The sequence below is a fragment of the Hibiscus syriacus genome, unplaced genomic scaffold (assembly GCF_006381635.1).
Source record: "Hibiscus syriacus cultivar Baekdansim isolate YM2019G1 unplaced genomic scaffold, ASM638163v2 tig00013565_pilon, whole genome shotgun sequence".
Classification (NCBI taxonomy): Eukaryota; Viridiplantae; Streptophyta; class Magnoliopsida; order Malvales; family Malvaceae; genus Hibiscus; species Hibiscus syriacus.
The window spans coordinates 60380-77835 of NW_024062303.1; the positions used below are offsets into that span (position 1 = coordinate 60380).

At 30.7% G+C, this 17456-nt stretch overlaps 2 pseudogenes; one reads left to right on the forward strand and one right to left on the reverse strand.

The window, feature by feature from the left end:
- Positions 1 to 260: 260 nt before the first annotated feature.
- On the reverse strand, positions 261 to 1144 carry LOC120206243 (annotated as a pseudogene).
- A 2998-nt stretch (positions 1145 to 4142) lies between these two features.
- Positions 4143 to 6827, forward strand: LOC120206252 (annotated as a pseudogene).
- The last annotated feature ends 10629 nt before the right edge of the window (positions 6828 to 17456 follow it).

A 17456-nucleotide genomic window follows, 5' to 3' on the forward strand; every position in this document is an offset into this window, starting at 1 on the left:
TAACGTTTAAGTTTAACTGCAATTATGTCACTCCGCTGTTAATGGCTTAACGGAAAAATGACATGACACCTTCGCACCTTGACGTGGCTCCCTTACCAAAATGACATTGTTTTGGCATGATTATGTTGGTTTTAAAAAATTCTCAAAACGATGTAGTTTTGGCATAACTTTTTAAAAAACCCATGAAATTATTAAAATTCCCAAAAAAAAACACCTTAAATTCCAGAAAATCTCAACAACAAAAAAAACTCTTAAATTCCTTAAAAATCCCAAAAAATCATAAACAAGCAGCCTAGCCAGTTTATGGGGCCGAAGAACGAGAAAATGATGGCAAGGAACAAGATCAGGATCACCACCAGCAGCCTAGGCAGTGCCCTCAGACATATGCTTTTCGTGTCGTGCATTCCGATCACCTTCTCCCACACGAAGTACAACGGAGTGCATGCAAACCCGAATGCTATGAACTGCAAAATCATTTTCATGGCGTCACCGCCACACTCACACTGTTAAACATTATGCATCCAGATTAATCGTAAGTTATTCTATGCGTCGAAAAAAGATGAACCTGGTGAATAAGCATTAGGATAACGGCGGCGTCACGGAAACTGGTCTTGGGGAGGAGAGAGAATGCGTTGGAATGGTTGAGAAGCTGGTCCCCCAAAGCCCAGTAGACGGCAAAAATAGACGGAAGGGTTAGGGTAAATACGTATAATGTGGCGAATAAGTATAAGTACTTGAACTTTTGAGGCTTCCACGTTGCATGCATGATTTCCCTGAAAAAAAGAAACCAAAAGTGGTTTAGTTTCCATGATTTTGCCTGCAAAAGCTGCAAAGGGAAAAAGAAGAAGAAGAAAGGGATTAAGAAACCAAAAGCTTACACAGTCACAACATGTCCACCGAAGGTGTAGAGAATGTTGGTGGCTCCGGTTAATTAAAGCACCAACTTTGTCGGACCACTGTGCGTTACACCATCAGACTGGCCGTGAGCCCAGGCGGCGATGGCCAAGTACCAGGCCGTGTAGGTGGTCATCCCAAGACCTAGAAAAGACCAAATATGGTAGTTGTGGAATGAAGGAATGAAAACGGTGGTTGCACAACAAGCTCCAAAAATATACGTCAATGTCCTCTTGTCCAATTTGTCATTGAATATCTGGAGGAGTATGCCCAACAACATACCCAGTTGAGAGAAAGAATAGGGCAGTGTCAACAGCACTTGTGCTACCTGTACACATGGAAGAAGAAGAGGAAGAAGAAGATTTTTGTGATCAGTTTAGTAGAAAACGGAAATGATGTGGGTGAAGTGTGATTTAAGGATAGTTGGGGTACTTGATTGGAAGCGCAGCTGAACCAAGCATCCTAAGCTGAGCCGCCATGCCAGAAGAAGTTTTTAACACTAGACACTGATTATTGTTAGTCTTCGTCTTGTTCTTTATCTTCTTCTTCCCTGGTCTCGAGCTCCATCTCGGTTATGTTTTTGGAGACTATTGCTTCTTCTACTTGTTTCTGAGGCAATATTATTCTTTCTCCCGCTCCAAATCCTTGCAGATCTGAAACATATAAACGACAATGAGACAAAAAGAAAGAAAAAAGTGTTAGGAATTTTTTTGAGGTTTTTAGGAATTTAGGAGTTTTTTTGAAATTTTTTGGAATTTCAAGTATTTTTGGGAATTTTAATAATTTCATGGATTTTTTAGAAAATAGCTTTTGGAAGGCTTAGTATATTATGTTTATAGGATTATATAAAAAAAATTAAGTTGGCATAGTGGAAGTATTAACTTTTAGGGTTAACTATTTCAAATACCACCAATCTTTAAGCGCTGACTCGTTTATACTATCAGTATTTTAGTTTTGTCACTTTTAGCACTAACGTTTACGTTTAAGTGCAATTATGTCACTCCATCGTTAATGGTTTAACGGGACAATGACATGGCAACGGCATGCCGTGACGTCGCTGACATGGATACCGCATCTAAATGGCATCACTTTGATGTTTTGTTTTAGTGCTCAAAAGATCAAAATGACATTATTTTGCTTGAACCCTAATTTTCTTAGGGATTAAACTCAAATTTTCCCATTATTTTTTCTTCTTCTTCCTCCTCATCTTCATCTACATCTCCTTTTCCATGGTTTCCTTGGAAACCAAACGGAAGGACCTGATGTATAAGATTTGTTTCTTGGCAACCAAAATACCTAAGATAATGTACGATCAAATGTTCAATTCGCAAAACGCAGCTCGTTCAAAGGATTAAGGAGCCAAGGGGACCCTTTCTTGCTTTCAATCTTTCATCTTGAAAGTCTCTCCTCACCTGCTCCATTCAAACCTAAACCCATAATTTTAACATTAAAATCCAATCAGATGACTCTATAACTATTAAAGCAAACAACCAGTAATTAACATATTCTTCTTCCTTTATTTTTTCTCGGTAACCAATTAAACCCCTCTTAAATCTCAAAAAAAATTAAGGAAAAAAAAGTCGGAAGTTAGTTACTCCATTGACAGGTTAGTGAAGATTGATGTTAATGGAATCGAATTAGCGTTCATTAGAGGTCAAAAGAGCCCCAAAACTTTCACTTTAACAAATCTTATGCACACCATGTCCGTTGACGTTTCTTTATCCACAGAACACCCATGGAAAATGAGATGAGGGGGAAGAAGAGGAAAAAATAATGGGAAAATTTGAGTTTAGCCCTAAGAAAATTATGGTTCAAGCAAAACGACGTCATTTTGGGTCTTTTGAGCACTAAAACAAAAACATTAAAACGACGTCGTTTAGATGTGTCATCCATGTCAGCGACGTCAAGGCATGAGATTACCATGTCATTGTCCCGTTAAACCTTTGACGGCGGAGTGGCATAATTGCACTTAAAACGTAAACATTGATGCTAAAATTGACAAAATTGAAACGTTAGTGGTATAAACGAGTTAAGACTTAAATGTTGATGATATTTCACAAGGTTATGGGTTAAAATCCCTTCAAATGCATTATTTATTAAATTTTCTTAAATAAAATTATGTCGTTTTGATGTTTTTTAGCACCAATATAGTCATGTCAAAACGACGTTGTTTTGGTGAGGGAGTCACGTCAGCAACGTCACAGCGCGGAGGCGTCATGCCATCGTGTCGTTAAGATATTAACGGCGGAGTGACATAATTGTAGTTAAACTTAAACGTTAGTGTTAAAATTGACAAAATTAAAACGTCGGTGGCATAAACGAGCCCAAGCCTAAAGGTGAATGGTATTTGAAGTAGTTTACCCTTATTATTTTTTCAATTTTACAATTAGATTCTTACTTTTTTATTTCTCTTAAACTTTTTATTATTTTATTATAAATCTAACATTTTTAATAAATTATTAATTTTATTTAAATTAATTTATTATTGAAAATAGTTTTTATCGTTTAATAACTTTTATCAATTTCAATATGTTCGGGTTACTTTCGAGTCAGGTTAAATTCAATTCGAATTGCTTTTGGATCGGGTTAAAATTCAATTTGGATTTCTTTCTGTTCAGGTTAATTTCGATTTCGGTTCGGGTTAATTTCGGTCTGGTTGATTTCGATTTCGCTAAATTTTGGATCGGTTATGGGTCGGGTTAGGTATGGTCGGGTATCAGATTAAATTTGATTATCATGTTTGGGTTAATATAAAGTATTAGGTCGAGTAAATCGATTCGGGTAATCAGGTTCAAGTCAAGTTTATCAGGTCTAACTTTAACTTATATTAAAATTAATTTTTAAATAAAAATATATATATAATATATTATAATTTTAAATTCTTAAGTAAAAATCGCTTCCACCTGCCCCCATCGAGATACATCCATCAGCATTAATATACATGTATTATAAAAAAAATTACTTGGATCGTCGGTTTAATGATATAATATTTAACGGCGTTATCCAATTATATTAATTCTAATTTTTTTCGTAAAAATGGTATAGGGGCTAAATAATAGGAACCATATCTTAAATGCGAACATAGTAGAGAGACCAAAATAAGAATTTGACCTGATCAATTAGCTGGCGAGGCATATTCATGAAGCTGACATGGCAATATATCATTGGGCCACGTTAACAACAGAAGACCCCGCTAAAACAACACAAAAAACCACCCGATGATTTCTTTGTTTTCTCTCAGGCAAACCTATCTCTAATTCCTTAATAAATCCTTTTCCGGCAGCCGACAACCAAAATTTCCGTTCGAGGCCGGCTTAAACGGCGTCGTTTCCTCCATGGCTTCACCGTATAGAGATCGGACCGCCGAGTTCCGATCACTATCCCAAACGCTTCAAAAGCTCGGAGGAGGGATCCCAGCCGTCGATAAGAATCATCTCCAAAACGAAGATGTTTCCCAATCACCTCCTCTTCCATTTCCATTTTTCAGATCTGAGTTCAATAGAAAGGCTTCTCTAATCGGGTCGGGTATCCATGAAACCTCTCAAAAGATTGTTCGACTTGCCAAATGTAAGCTCTTTATTTCGATTGTTCTTTTAGCTTTAAATTTTGTATAATGTTTTTTATCTTGGTATTTGATCCATTTTAAATATACAATAACCTAGATTTTAGCTCTCGAGTATGAAAAGTTGATTGATTCAAGTGTTGGCTTTTTAAATTTTAGAAAATGAATAAAAAGACAGAACATTTATCTTGATTTTACATTTGGGGATTATTACTATTATTTTGCAACGGGATTTTTGAAATATAGTTACTTTGTTTTATGTTTTTAATGTGATTGTTGCAGTGGCTAAAAGGTCATCGATGTTCAATGATCCAATTGTTGAAATTCAGGACTTAACTGCTCTGATAAAGGCCGATATTACCACCTTGAATGCTGCTCTTTCGGATTTGCAAACACTTCAAACATGGAGATAGCTGATGGTAATTACTCCGAGGATCGGGTTGTTCATTTGACAACGGTTTGTGATGACTTGAAGAACAAGTTAATGGGTGCTACAAAGCATTTCCAAGACGTGTTAACTGCAAGAACTGAGGTTTTTTCTTCTTTTTGTAATGCTAGAATTGTAGTTTGTTTAATAAGTATTGGGAGTAAGAGCTAACTAGGGTAATTTTTGTCCATGACATTACTTATGGTGTTCTTTCGGTGTCTCTATATTGTGGTTGTGCAGAATATTAAAGCTCATGAGAATAGGAAACAGATATTTTCTAAAAGTACAAGAGAGAACCCGTTTCAGCACCCAACAAAATCTGTGACTGAGCCGCCTCCTTGGTCAAGTTCTTCAAATGCCATTGAGAGTTCACTGCCCTCAGGGTGAGTACTCTCATTTCTTGTGCTGCATTAATGAAAATCAGATAGGAAACTACTATGGTTGGTATTACCCTATCTTCATTTGTAGGATGCCAAGTCACTTTCCATCTATTTTTTGCGAATCTGAAAGAACCATTTCATTCAGTGTGCTAGACTATTAGTATGATGCAATTTAATCTATAAAATCACTGTCTTTTGGTTAACCTCTAGCATAAATGCTGCACTGACCACCTTTGATGTTATTCTTCAACTCTAAAATATTCTGCTGTGGATATTTGCTTACACCTACCGTCAGACTTAATTTTTCGGATGTGCCAGTTTTTTCAATGCAAGACGATAGCTTCTACTCTTGTTGTTTTACTAATGCATGTATTTTGCTTTTAACCAGGCTGCCATCGAATGGAGTGCAAGCTGGAAGCCAACTAAGGTGTGTGTATTTGTTATTGTTCATTGATGTCTGAGGTCCATATTTTTCCCATTGCTCAAGTGTTCTACTTGTTGGTCATATTTCTGAACTAGATCCATCGACATCTTTACGTCATCTTATGATATTTAGATGTGTGGGTATTTACCCTTTACCATGCATTCAGATTGAAAATTTTCTTTATTTATGCATATGTAGATATGTATCAAACTCATGCCCTTATAGAAATATATCCATGAGTTCCATTTTTGTTTCTTTTCTTTTCTGTTTCCCTATTTGTTATATTTTCCTCCACCATACCTATAGGCGGAGGCCGGCCGTGGATGGCACACCTTCACACCACATGGAAATGTCCATGTTGCAGCAGGTTGTTCCCAGGCAAGAGGATTACTCTCAAGGTAGAGCGGTTGCTCTTCAAAATGTGGAATCTACAATTTCCGAACTTGGTGGGATCTTTACACATCTGGCCACAATGGTTGCACAACAAGGAGAACTAGCTATCAGGTCTGCTGTTTTTGGCTTTTTGCTCATATTTGTTTGCTTAATTTCTTTTCCGGGGTAGATGTGGCAAGCTTACTACACCATTTCTCTCGGCATATCATCAGTTTGAAGCATTTGCTATATAAATTTATGTGTTGCAATTCTTTCAAGAATCCACCTAATTGGTGTGACTTGTGACCAGGATTGATGAGGACATGGATCAATCATTAGCTAACGTCGAAGGTGCCCGTAGTGCTCTATTGAGGCACCTTAACCAAATATCATCAAATAGGTGGCTTTTAATCAAGATATTTGCTGCAATCATCTTTTTCTTGGTGATTTTCATCATCTTTGTGGCTTGAAGTGATAACTTGAGATTCCAATATATATACTTCTTATCACAACATGGCATGGAGATCCGTGTACAGCTTATTCTGTCATATTCATTATATATATTGAATTTGCTTTGCCATGATTTTCATATGGCCCTAGCTTGTAAAAAGTTGCAGGCTTCTAGCTGTGCTGAACGTAACATAACTCCACCATACCTTGTTGCTTGTAACCATGTTGAGAACCCGATTTGTGCATCAATAGCGGCTGATGAATTTGATATCGGATAATATGAATATTATGATTCGAAATGATTAATTTTCCTTCCCCCATCTTCCATGCTTGTATTTTTGCTTCTATTGCCTGTACTTGTTCGTATTATATCTACCCATAGGTGATACTTAAACAGAACGGTATCCTTCATTTGCCATGAGTGCATAAACTGAATCAAATATGTTCTTGTTGAATACTGATGTCTAAGCTAAGCCCCCGCTGTCTGTCAAAGAAGCCGAAACCTGTCGGCCTTGAGGTAGAAGAGTTCCTTCTGTAGTCTATCAATATGTTCATGTCTTCATGGCTGCATAGGAAGAGCCTTTCCCTATGTCCAAAGATGTCAAAAGAAATATTGCCGGAAAGAAAGGCTCACCGGAACTTTCTTGATCATCCCATGTCGATTCTGATGGTACCCGTTTGCGGACCATATCCATTTTCATTATGATCACAACTACATTGATTAAAAGCCAAATTAAACTTTGTTAGCAGATTAAATAAACAAAACAGAGAATGAAACCCACCAAGTTGATTGATGCAAACTTTCTCTGAGAATCTTAAAAACTTTTTAAAACCCAGAATTCTTAAAAATCAGTTGTTGGCCACGACAAAGTTTGATTCACTAAAGAATAGCTAAAGCAAAACAAGTGGAGGATAAGAGAAGGAAAGAATAGGGAAGACTGGCCATCTATAGGGCTTTTGACTGCCCGTGTATGCACTACAAACAAATAACTTTTCTATTTTCATATTTGAAATTGAGAAGTGATTATAGATAGGCAATTCATAACCTTGTATGCCTTTGAATTGCCCGTCCAGCTCAGTTGGTAGAGCACAAGACTCTTAACCTTGTGGTCGTGGGATCAAGTCTCACGGTGGGCAATTCATAATTCTGACTGTCGGAGGTCTTCCACGGAAGTTGCTCTCAACTTGGCGTTAGGAGCAACCTACTATCTTATCTCCCTCTCACCCCATTAGATATGGGAATAGGGTCAGCTAATTTATTATAGATAGGCCAGCTCCTTTAGCGATGTAGGTCATTACATGCATATATATGTATGTGCATTGTAAAAGCAAGGAAAAAGAGAACTTTTTGTGCTTCATTTGCCGTGTGAGGCTCCGTTATTGAAGGCAAGAATTAGGCTAAGAAGGCTTTAAATGTCAAAAGACCAATCTATGGAGTATCAAGTAATGCCTACTTTTATCTTTCCATAAAGTGGAGCTAAAACTGGTGTATGGGTTCAGGGGTTCTTTTAGTTTGCTTCCTTTAAATATGGATGAAAGCCAGATTATATATTTTGTTAATGTCATATTAAAAATTTAGAATGTGAGATTACTAAAATTTATGGGATATAAAATTAAATCATCAATAAAAAATAAAGAAAATATCTAAAATTTAGAACTTTTAAAGATATAGTCACACCCAACACCTCATATATTCATCTATTTTTTTTAATAATCTGAAATGAATATAATAAGTTTTCTTAATCATTGACAACACATATACTCTACCGACATAATTGTTCAAACTCAAATTTTTTTAATAAGTTTTCTTTTATAATTTATATATTCATCTATTTTTAACGTTCTTACGCGCGCAGGTACAACATCATCTAAAAGTGGATGTAATTGCTAGTTGGCTACTGAAAGCTTTTTTTGGGATTTTTCTTCTTCTTACCTTTCATCTCAAAGATCAATTGGAAACAAGAAAAATCAAGTAATGGCAGACACAGTGGAGGAGGGAAATAAATATAAGATCTTCGATGTTCCATGATAGATTTGGTAAGAGAGTGTTGAAGACCGCAAGGTTAACCCTTGAAATGACTGACAATTTGCAGTAGGATGCTTTGGAATTTTTGCCTAAACAACTCTATCCTTAGTCGACAAATTATGCACTAACTCTCCCATTACAACACCAGCATTCACCTTCTTTGAAATTTAATGAAAGTTTGAAGAATAAATCCTAAGTATATAAAAAGTATGAGGGCTTCAAATATATTTTAACTTTTTTAAGCAAATATTTATTTGTTTTCCTTTATAATTTATATTTAAATCCATTTTTGTATGTGTAAAGTGCTAAATTTGGGGAAATTAATAGTATATAATACTAGTAACATTGAATTTGTTAAATTTGGTGAAGAGGGGTGCTTGTAGTGGTGGGCACATGAGCATGTTGGGTGGAAGGATAATAGGGATTTGTCAAGGCTTTCAATCACTTGATGGTCTGCTTTCCTGTTCATTTCTCCATGCTTATCAAGCTTCACATTTCAATTCAATCTTTTAAAGCTTAAAAGTATATAATATGCTTTGATTTAAGTCTTATTTTATGTAAATTTTATATTATTTAAACTCAAATACATTTTTATCATCGGTTGGACTATATTTTGTATGCATACTTATAATTCCAAAAAATAACATTTAAAATGAATGGTTTCCCTTTTATTGTCAACCTCAAGGTCTATTTTTGAATCCTCAAAAACCCACACGATCAAGTAATCTTATAATCTAAAAGTTCTTCGACGTTTATTGCTATGTCGGTTGGTCAAATATTTTACAAAACATAAATTGAATAAGACAACATGTTTAAGGTTTTGGCCATAACTTCGATAATAGTACTAAAAACATTAATAAGGCTGCGAAAGATCTTCATAGTACTATTGCAATATTACATGAATCGAATTTCATATTTTGAGGGTGTCAATTTGTCCTTTCCCCTAGGCAAATTCCATGTTGACACGTATTCAATTCTCCATGCCCCCTTCAAAAAGGGAATTTTGCACCACTAAGTTACCCATTTTCTATGATTGAAAGGGTAGTGCAAATAAAATAAAGAATAAGAAAAAGGTTGACCCCATGAATAATAATGTTGTTGTCACTTGATAGTATCTACCATTAGTGTCTCAATTGTACATCATCTAAAAGTTGGGTCCAATGACTCAAGTTTATCCATCTATATAATATTTACTACTATGCAATTTCAATGGTTGTCAATAAAGCATTGGTGGACCGAGAAAGGTTTAGGTGTCAATATTTTATTTTATTATTATTTTTTAAAATCTCATTATATGTAAATCTTTATTGAATATATTCTAATTATTGGCCAAGTTAATCGTATCATATATTCTCAAATTATGACTTTGATTTTAAATTATTTGTTAGAATTTTGAATGTTTTAGTTTGTCCTCAAATTATGATTGTATCCTAAATTAATCATTAAACTTTTGAACATTTCAGTTTCATCCCCTAAACTATGACCCTCATTTTAAACTAATCCCCAAACTTGTGAATATTTTAGTTTCGTCTCAATCACTATATGCTAATCACATCTCATGTTAATAAAATTGTTAGGCCAAACTATATTATTATATGTTAGAAACAAAATAAAACTTAGGTTAAAGTATGGTTGGAACTAATTATATGTTTGGATGAATTTGAGGATAAAATTTGAAGATTTAAAAGTTTAGGGACCAGTTTAGAATGATGATTATAGTTTAAGGATGAAATTAAAACATTTTAAAAAATTAAGAACTAATTTCAAATGAGAAGAATAATTTAATGATAAAATTGAAATATTTAAAAATTTATGATTAATGTGTTGCAGTTAATTCTAGTTGATTATGCTTTATAATGATTAATTCTCATTATAGTTGCTAGGATATGTATTTGTTTGTACGTTGCACTTTGTAGCTTCAAAAAAGAAGTATTTAGAGTCAGAGTAGATATGTCTATAGATGGAATTATTGGGGTTCTTTAGTTTAACACGTAAATGTTTTTATATAATGACATGTTTGTTTTATTAAAAATATTTTTCGTAAAATAGTTTATATATTTTAAAAAAATATTTTTTGAAAAATATTTTATTATGTTTAAAAGATATTGTGTAATATATTTTTTACTATTTTATATTTTTTTATAAATTAATTATTATCATTATCAAATATAATAAATAATATTATTTATTATAATAACTTAATATTATAATATATATTACTTTGTAATCACCTTAATTTAATAAAAAAATTAATATTATTTGTAAAAAAAATATTAGAATAATTTATTTAATATTATTCATGTCAATATTATTATTTCTACAACTTTATAAATAAAAATGTTAGATTAGTATATTCTATTAAAATAAAAATATTATAAATTATATTAATTATTTAATAAAATATGTGTATCATAGTATATTTTAAAAACTATTAATAAATTTATTTTAAGTATTTTTATTAAAATATTATTAGACTGTTATATTAATATTAAATACATAAATAGTATTATTTAATATTAATAATTTAATATTATTATTTTTAGGAAATTAATAAATAATATAAATTCTATTAATATTTATTGTATATTATTAAAATAAGATTATAATATCATATATTATTGTAATATAATTGAATATATTATTGTAATATTAAAAATATAATATTATATTATTAACAATATTAATAAATATATATTTTAAATATTTTAATGATTAATATTTCCGTTAAAATGATACTAAAGTATTATATTAATACTAAAATATATAAAATAATATTATTTTGAGTATTTATGTTTTGAAGTGAAAAGTTTAAAAAATGACATTCGGAAAACTATATCATAAATAGTGACGAATCCAAAAATATTTTTGAAGGTGAACACACATATGTTAACAACATAAATTTTTTAAATATGATGGGTACAAATAAAATTTTAAGTAGGCGTCGTCAATAAAATAAGTAATTAATAAAAGAAAACTCAGATTTCAGAGTGGACACGAAAAATTTTAGGGTAGACACTATTAATAAAATAAATAATTAATTGAAGAAAATTTGAATTTTATGGTGGGCATGTACTTACTCTCACCAAGTTGTGGCTCTGCAACTTATCGTGAGTCATTTTCTAGAAAGTGTAAAGAAAATTCTCTTGACTAGGAAAATGTTTTACATTGATAAACTTTATTTTTTTTTGCTAACCAAACACTGAAAAAGAGAAAAACGTCTTTCAAAATTCTTTTTTACTTAAAACAAACATAACCTAAATTTAAGTATAAATTTTCATATATTAATATAAAAACGTATTTTTAATATTTTATTAAAAATAGATAATCGATTTGAATTTGAACTTGAATTTGTAAAAATTTTAAATTCAGACCAGGACAACATCATCATCCACTTCATGAACGAATCTAATTCTACAAATTAAATTAGGAGGCTCATACATATATTATAAAAATTAAAGATGTAATACATATGCTATGTTTTATTTGTGGAATACAAAGATTTCACCTATAATGTATTCAAATGGAACTCATGATAAATAAGCAATTTCGATGAAATAATTGCAAATTTGCAATGATGCATGTGCTTTTTTGTGATAATAATTAAAATTATTTTTAGTCAATGATTGCTACATAATCCTAAACAATTGGTATGATAAGGCTCTTTAAATTTAAAATGAAAAGTATTTTCAAAAACTGTTATCTATTTCTTTGTAGATTATGTCTTAAGAAATGACATAATTGGATCCTTATGCCATACAATTTATGGATTGGTTTCATTGCAATTTGAACTACCACTTTATGTCTAAAAGAACGTGTAGGGTACATTAACTAATGTTTGAACATGTAATAAAAAAATTATCTCTTCAACAAAGATATAAAATTTGGTTTAATATGATATACATCTATTAAATATTATTAAAAGGTTTAATCCCGACAATATAAATGAAATAAATCGAATTGAAATGATTAATTTTCTAATGAATTTTTATATTATTTGTTCTAATTTAGTTAAATCAATAGATCAAATCCTGTGTATTAATCTAAAAAATAATAGTTTTAATAATTTTCTTTTTGAGTCAGCATCTGATAACACCGACTCAATCAAAGCTTTAATAACGAATATATTATGGATATAACAAAAGAGGCATATTACACAATTTATTAAACAACGTCGTAAAAAAGTTTTCATAATAGCATTATTAATAATTAAGCTTTATATGTATGTATATATGTCGTGTTAGGGTTTATCACTACTAATTATTTTAAACTTTCTTAAGCAAAGAAAGAGGGTCCCGAATAGCCTCCTCGATTAATGATCCTCTTTCACACTAATCACTAGGCCAAGCTTAAAACCTAAACCTAGTTAATTATTGGTGAAATTGATAACAGTTCATAGACTAACAAAAATTTAATAAACTAAGAAACCATATTTTAGGAGTTATCGACTCTAATAGTATCGGTTAATCAATTTTCAATTTAAACACTAATGGACTCTAATTTTATTATTATTTATATAAATCCATGAACTTTATCTCGACTCAATCTATGATATAAAGCACAAGTTAAGGATGGGCATGGGTCGGGTTTCGGTCAACCTCACCCGACCTTACCTGAAAATTTTATATCCTCAATCCGATTCAAATTCGACCTGATTTTTTGAAATAAAATCCGAATGTGACTCGACTCGAAATAATATATTTATTAAAAATTTTATTATTTTTATTCAATAAAAATAGAGATTTAATAGAAAAAAATAATATATAGAGGGTTTTATTGTAATTACCTTTAAATATATAAGGTAAAATTATATTTTTTTCTAGAGTTAGGTTCGATATTTTCACCCTAAACCCGAACCGATCCGGACACAACTTCTAAAAACCCGACCCCAATTAAAAAAAGCTCAACCCAATTGGGTCGGATGAGATCGGAATCTGTCGGTTTCGGGTCTCATGCCTACACAAGTAGATGAACAAATAACCTAAATATATTTTATTATATATTAAAAAGATATAACTAAAATTAAAATGAATTCTAAATTAATAATCTATATAAATTTATTTTTTAATATTAGGGGATGGAAGTTGGATAAAGCTAAGTAAAAGGGGAAAAGAGGTCCCTCCACTCACTAAACATGTTTGTTTAATTAATAGGGCAATGGCAAGGTTTTTGGAATCTAGAAATTTATGTTAAGATTTCATTATATATGAAATATCATTTTATAAAGATAAATATTCAAACGAATCAAATTTAATTAAATAAATAAATTTAAACAATCAAATGGAATGGAATTTAAAATCAATGGGATTTGAAGATATATAATCATTCAAGTAATGAGCATTGTACTTGAGTGGAGGAATGACTAGGCATTGCACATATGAATGCCATTGGCCCTATGCTTAAATCGTAATAACAACTTAAAGAACGATAAAATACATCATATACCACTCGATTATAAGGTCGATTGTAAATTAGCTGATTTTGTTCTTATAATTTATAATCCACCCAGTCAATTAAAATATTGTTATAAATAAATCACCTCATTGTTAAAATTTAAACAAGCGTCTAACATAACCTGATGTAATAATGGTTTTAATCCATAAAACTTATACATTCCATTAAATTGACCATAATTTAAAATAATTTTATAAATTTAATTATTCATATTTAAAAATTTGATCAATTTAATATTTATTCTTCTCTTAAATTACTTGTTATTCTCCCATAAATATTATATTACTTGTTATTCATATTTAAACAAGCGTCTAATGTTATGTAATAATGGTTTTTTATTCATATATAAAAAAACTGATTTTAACAAAATCATATTTATATGGGGACGAGTTCACCAAATACTATTTTTTTTATATTTTCTTAAATAATTTTTGTGCATCTTTATTTATTTGTATTTTATTTTTCATATCATTTCTCTAAATCGACCACTAAGATTAGGGATGAGCATGGGTCGAGTTTTTGGTCCACCCGACCCGAGAACAAGGGAGCCTCCACCCGACACGACCCGATCAAAACAAGGTTTCACCCAACTCAACCCGAAATAATAAAAAAATATTTTTAGTCAATAAAAACAATGACTTAATTGGAAAAAATTTTATATAGGGGTATTGTTGTAATTATTTCTAAATATATAAGGTAAAATTATATATTTTTTTAGGTCGGGTCAGATCAGGTATTTTTCACCCTAAACCCGAACTCTGCCCGACCCGAATATCACAAAAAGACCTAATACGAACCCGGTTTTTTTTTAAAAAAATACCCGATCTAATCGGGTCGGGTCGGAACCTGTCGGTTTGGGTTGAGTGCCATCCCTAACTAAGATTCAAAAAATATTTGACATATATACATTGAATTTTGACTAACTGCAATATAACACTAAGGTGGTGTTCGTTTTTACAGAGGTAAAAGGTCTGCAGTCTGCGGACCACATCTGCAGGCATCTGCAGCAGAAGATGTGGACTAAAAGTATGCAGTCTGCAAGAAGAAGACTGTTTGTTTTTAACATCTGCAGACTGCTAAAATGAACTGAAATATAAATAAACTGATTTTTTAAACTTAAAAGAGTTTTGTAATACTGAGATTTAAATAATTTTAGTTTTACAATACTGAAATTTAAATAATCCATACAACTACAATAATAAATTATTTAAAATAAATCAATCCATATTTAAAAATAAATCAATCCATACTAATAAATTATTAAAAATAAATCAATCCATATTTTAAAATAAATCAATTCATACTAATAAATTTTTTAAAATAAATCAATCCATACAACTACAATAATAAATCATTCTATATTTTAAAATAAATCAATTCATACTAATAAATTATTTAAAATAAATTAATCTATATTTTAAAATAAATCAATCCATGCTAATAAATTATTGAAAATAAATCAATCCATATTTTAAAATAAATCAATCCATTTTTAAAATAAATCAATCATACAATTACAATAATAAATCAATCCATATTTTAAAATAAATCAATCCATACTAATAAATTATTTAAAATAAATCAATCCATATTTTAAAATAAATCAATCCATAGTAATAAATTATTTAAAATAAATCAATCCATATTTTAAAATAAATCAATTCATACTAATAAATTATTTAAAATAAATTCATCCAAACTAATAAATTATTTAAAATAAATCAATCCATATTTTAAAATAAATCAATCCATACAACTACAATAATAAAACAATCCATATTTTAAAATAAATCAATCCATACTAATAAATTATTTAAAATAAATCAATCCATATTTTAAAATAAATCAATTCATTCTAATAAATTATTTTAAAATAAATCAGTTCATATTTTATAATAAATTATTTTATAATAAATTATTTTATAATAAATTATTTTATAATAAATTATTTTAAAATAAATTATTTTAAAATAAATAACCTTATTAAATTATTTAAAATTATTTTAATAAATAACTATATTTTATAATTGTTCTTGAAGAGGTTTGAAGACATTTGAAGACATAAAATCATGTCTGCATCAAGAAGAGTTCGCGGAGACGTTAGAAGAGTTTCTGTCTTCTAAAAAATAAACGGTCTACAAAACTTAATATCTGCGCGTGATCTGCACGGCGCATACCTGAGGTTTTGAAGAAGTTGCACCATAAAAACAAACTAAACCTAAATCATCACGACTCTCCGACTAAACATTTGAAGCAAAGTGGTTGGTAGAGGTAAGATTTATGAGATGACAATACTTCCCTATAATATCTTGCTTGATTCTGCATTTTATCCTTTAATGATTTATGATTTGGTGGTTTTTATTATTTATTTTATTTATTAAAACTAATTAATGAATTTATATGAATGTTTAATCCACATATAATATGAATGTCGAAGTCGATTGATGATGGTTTGGCAATGATGGGTGTAGGCTTTGTTGTTTATGGAAGTCCTAGTGATCTACAATTCATTCATGACAATTACCAGAGGACATGCAGTCCATTATCATGATGCTCAAAAATCTATGATGACAATTAATTATCATGTATGTATATACATATATACATATGTATATATTAATTTATTCTAAAATTGTTGATAACGGTTGATAATTTGCACTTTTCTTTTCTTTTTTTCAAAAAAAAATTAACTCTACTTTTTATTGTCTCGATAGATGATGATAATTTTGATTATAGTCATATTCATTTATAAATAATTGTATTAAATATTATAAATTTTTTCAAAAATATTTTTCATGTATTTTTATTTTTTATATCTATAATATTTTCTAAAATTAATCATGGAAAAGAGGCGTTTTTCCCGATATATTACCCTTTGAATTTATATTTCTCTGTCAGGCACCCTTCAGATTATTTTCCTTGATCAAACATTCTTTGCAGTAAGGCGCGCCCTCTGCAGCGCGCTTTAAGCTGATATGGCGCCACGTGGGGTAAGGTGTGCCCCATGCAGCACGCTTTATGCTGAGTTGGATACGCGTGGCTATAGCGCGGCCCCTGGGGCGCACCTTACTCCACGTAGGGCTATAGCGCGGTGCAGGGGCCGCGCTTTTCAATTATCACATGCTCAATTATCAGACATACATAATGCAAGGCGCGATGCAGGGATCGTGCCTTGCATAATTTACCCGAAAATCTCGGCTTTAAAGCATCCTCTCTCGGCTATAAATAGCCCTCTCCCCGTAAAATCTCTCACCAACAATCATTTCAACCAATAAATAACACCCGACAATCCTCTTATATTTGATTCAGAAGTTCGTTCGATCTTTATAAGGTCATTTTTTTATATTATTTTTTTATAATTATATATGATTATTTGAAAAAAAATATTATACTAATTGTTTTCAATTAATTTATGTGTTTGTAAAATTGGAAAGCGGGAGCATACATCGAAATATTTTTGCGGTGTAGGT